Source organism: Branchiostoma belcheri, unplaced genomic scaffold (assembly GCF_001625305.1).
Source record: "Branchiostoma belcheri isolate BF01 breed outbred unplaced genomic scaffold, Haploidv18h27 scaffold288, whole genome shotgun sequence".
Taxonomy (NCBI): Eukaryota; Metazoa; Chordata; class Leptocardii; order Amphioxiformes; family Branchiostomatidae; genus Branchiostoma; species Branchiostoma belcheri.
Window position 1 is genome coordinate 170,221 of NW_017803896.1, and position 4,534 is coordinate 174,754.

Here is a 4,534-nt window from a genome sequence, read left to right on the forward strand (position 1 = left end):
ATGTGATGTTTCTATGTTTGCTCGCACGCCTACGGGAAGCGACCAAGCCGCCTTGAGCCTGTGTATCTTTGTGTTACTTGCAAATGATGCTTGCCTAGTAGAAATGCTTGCCTACGGGACGACCCTGCTAGGAAGATCATGTATTAGCCTTTGTATTTTTGTGTTTGTTGCGAATGATGCTTGCCTAGTAGAAATGCTAGCCTACGGGACGACTCTGCTAGGAAGATCATGTATTTTGCGTTCCCGGATCACACTGTCCTTGTGTGACGGTCCGGAAGTCCCCGTACTGCCCCACGCTTGGGAGTACTCGAGGAAATGCGAACTTTGCCGCTGTGCAAGTTCAAAGGTGCTGTTTTGTATGTGAATTGTTACTGTTATGCCTGTTGTTCGTTCATTATTGTGCTCCAAATGTACTGTATAGCAGCGGTCCGTCTTACCCTTACCATCAAATTTCCAGCTCCTAGACCATGCGCACATCTGCTTTTTGTTGGCCAAGTTAATTAATAGCATCCTGCTACTTTAGTTTAGACCCAATTTCAAACCCATTATCATTGTTGTTTTTTTCCGGTGGCCATTATTATTACAGCGGTAACACTTTTAGTTATAGATTAGCGTTTAGCCACTGTAGCATTTGTTTGATGTAGTTTGCTGTTCGTTGTTTTTAGTTGTTTTTGTTTTTCCGCCCCTCAGTATATATGTGTCGAGGACGACACATTTTGTGAAGGGGGGCCAGTGTAGGGAGTAGGACTTGTGTCACATCTGGTGTCAATTAATAAAGGACAGCTAGGGACCTTGTGTCTCTGCTGATCAGTCTGGCCCAAGCCGTGGTCTAGTGTGGTCATCTCTATAGCAGCATCCAGCATATATAACAGCAGAAGTCATTGAGAGGCAAATTTGAGCTGTGTAAAATGCTAGAGGGTGAAACAGGATGCTCTCTTGCAGGGCTTGAAATACCACCTGCTTGATACAATTGGAGCTGTGCAGGTATTTCTGATGTCTACCTGCACCTAACCTGCATTGGCCCATGTACTGGGTATATGCAGGTTAGTGCAGGTAAAATTGGAGCTGTGCAGGTATTTCTGATGCCTACCTGCACCTAACCTGCATTGGCCCATGTACTGGGTATAAAAATTATGCAAGTTAGTGCAGGTAAAATTGGAGCTGTGCAGGTATTTCTGATGTCTACCTTCTGCACCTAACCTGCATTGGCCCATGTACTGGGTTAACTTATCACATCTAGGTGTATGTGGATTTCTATTTTCTGCATTGACTGTTACCAGTTATATGACATATAAAATAGATAATGGCAATGGTTTCTGAACAATTTTTAGTATGATCCTTACTTGAAGTCTAACTCTAAGTGGTGCAGGTAAAAGTTGTCTGGTATAGGTAATTTCCAAGCTGCAGTGCAGGTAATACAGGTATGCAGAAAAAAGTTCTACGAGCCCTCACTGCCTTGTAAGCTGTAGCTAGTGCTATACTATGAGCCCTGTCTTGTAAGCTATAGCTAGTGCTATACACTACGAGCCCTGCCTTGTAAGCTATAGCTAGTGCTATACTATGAGCCCATCTTGTAAGCTAGTGCTACTGGTAAGACAGCCCATCTCCTGTCCGTATATAGCCGCATGGATTTAAAGCAGCCATGCGTGAGGACTTACATGCGTGCAGTGAGGCACACAAGGCCCCCGCATGTACCGGCATATTGCCATCCTCGGCTGCAGCGATCCGCCAACGTTCCAATCAGTGAACAGAAGGCAGCAGGCTGAGTTGGCTCTCGGACACCTAATCCACTAAAGCCACAGCTACGGTCAGGAAAAATAATTTCCCACCAGATTGGTACCCCTGGCAAGTAAGCCAATTACTTTGCTGAGGCCTAGGAAAAAATGTTGTGTTTTCTGTTTCAGTACTGAAAAAATTAGGGTCGGTATGTAGGAATTATCTTTTTTTTCTGTTTTTTTTAGGCTGCAGTGATATCTATATAGGGGTCCAACTTATACAATACAGTTTAACAAAGTAAAACTTGCATGAGGAAAGTTTTATTTTCAATGTCAATGTTGGAAAACCAATTGTACAACATTTTATCACTCAGGTGCTAGATCATGGAGCTAAATGGAAAATTATTTTTGTCCCTTGCAGGCTAGGGGTCCACCCCAAAAAAGTCTAGGGTCGACAGGTTTTTCTAGGGTCAGTTGGGAAACAGGAAACACAACATTTTTTTCCTAGGCCTGACTACGTAGGCTGTGCTGGCAAACAGAGCGTTTTGTGTGTTGGCTTGGACTTTCTCCAAGACAAATCCCCTTAGGCCACACCAATTTAATTTCTTGGTTAACGGATTCGCCGCTTCATTTTTTCTGATTTGCAAATAAAAATAAAAATTCAGAATCAACTGGAAAATGCTCATATTTTGCCCTGAACAGTTGAAAGCAGTCCTTTTCATACTTCTTGTTAGAGCCATTCCATCTTTCAATGCAGTGGTATCATTAAAAGTTCAAAATTCATTGTCAAAATTTTGAACCAGCCTGGTGTGTTGACTTCATGGCTCCTATCGCACCATTTTGGGCCATAATAGGATGTCTAGGCCTGTTTTTATTTTTATTTTTTTTTCGCCCGCCCGCTCCATTATTTTTGTAGAAAAATCCGTTAACCAAGAAATTAAATTGGTGTGGCCTTATGGGCCTTTCCTCACCAGGTCTGTCTACTGCCATCCCCATCCTCATGATGCTGTTTGAAAGGGTGTTGGCTGAAATTAGACAACCTTTTCTGTAATTGGGATGAATGAAGTGCAAGAAATCACAATGGTGTTGAGGAAATTAATGGTGAATTAAGATATCTGTATCTGTATCTGTATAGCCGGTATAACCGCCTTTTGGCGTAACACACCAGCTTCGCAGGCACGCGGCGCGGCGGCAGCTGGCTATATTACACCGATCGACTTGTTACACCTAACCCTTAAACTTCTAGCTCTAGACATTGTTTAAAGCTATCTATTGACAATGCCCCTACTGTACTTGGTGACAGTGAGTTCCACTCTGCGATAGTTCTAGGAAAGAATGAATTCTTGAACACCTCAATCCTTGGTTGATAACTCTGGTACTTAAGATATCAATGATAAGACCTAGGAAAAAAAATGTTGTGTTCCCTGTTGCAGTCCTGAAAAAAATTAGAGTTGGTTTTTGGACGATCTCTCGTGATTAAACTTATACAGTACAATTTAACAAAGTAAAACTTACACAAGGACGCTTTCATATTCAATTATATCAATTTTGGAAAACCGATTGTACAACATTTCCTCACACATTCAGGTGTCAGATCATGGAACTAGAAAAGGTCAAAAAAATTTTCTCCCTTGTAGGGGTCCACACAAAAAAGGCTAGGGTCAGCAGTTTTTTTCTAGGGTCGGTCAGGAAACAGGAAACACAACATTTTTTTCCTATAGGTTAAGTTGCCTGAGGGTTTTAGTATTTTTAATGCAGAGAAAGCCATGTGATTGGTAGATAGGGGATAATAAATTGAATGACATACAGGGCAATGAAAGTTGAAATGAAGAAGAGGACACGTTTCAAAATTCTCAACCTTGACATAAAGGAGTGAGAAGCTTGGCGTCATGCCAGATAGCACGTTATATGGCCGTGTTTAAGTGAAGTCACCCAAGGCGCTTTACATGTGGTTTACCCCAAAGCCTGTTTGAAGTGGCTCCATCTGAACGCTCCGAAATCATATTGAAAGCGCCTCGATCCCAAGCCACTTCTTGCTCAAAGAGTGCAGGAACTGAGAAGAAGAGTTTGTATGCAAATTTTAATCATGATTATGACATTTAGCCTATTATGTGTTGTAATAAAGTCTTAAGTTAGAGGAGCATGCCAATAGATGTTGCCATTTTATGCTTTAATCTTTTAATCTTTCAGTGATTTTGTGCTGTAAGTCTGTGTATGATTGCTATTTCGTACCTTGATTAGAACACATATTTCATCATCATCTTTCATATGATATTTCCTTCAGTCAGCAAAGCAATCTACGCATTGATTTTTTCATTGATCATGCCCTTTTCTTGGATGATAGGGTTGGTTATTTGATTTTAGTGGTGCGTGTGTGAATTGATATAGAAATTGTTTCATGTTGTTTCACGTCAGCATTTAAAAACGGACTGTTGATGACTGCAGATGAAATGTGCCTATACTGAGACTATTTTGTACATGTAAAAGTTTGTAACGTTATTTGTATATATTGTTGTGTTCAATTTGTGTCATGTAATTTTTAATGTGTGCCCAGGGATACCTGAAAATCAGATCAACTGATCTGAGGTATGCCCTGGTAAAATAAATAAAACTGTAACAACTAGGAAGCAAAGGACTTTCCTCATCTGTTGGGGGCAAAACATGAGCATTTTTCAGTTGATTCAGGGCCAGAATCAATTTTTTTCTTTTTTTGCAAATCAGAAAAAAACGAAGAGGCGAATCCGAGAACCAACAAATTAAATTGGTGTGGCCTCAAATATTCACTCACAACCCCATGATTTGCCTCTCAAAATGTGGGA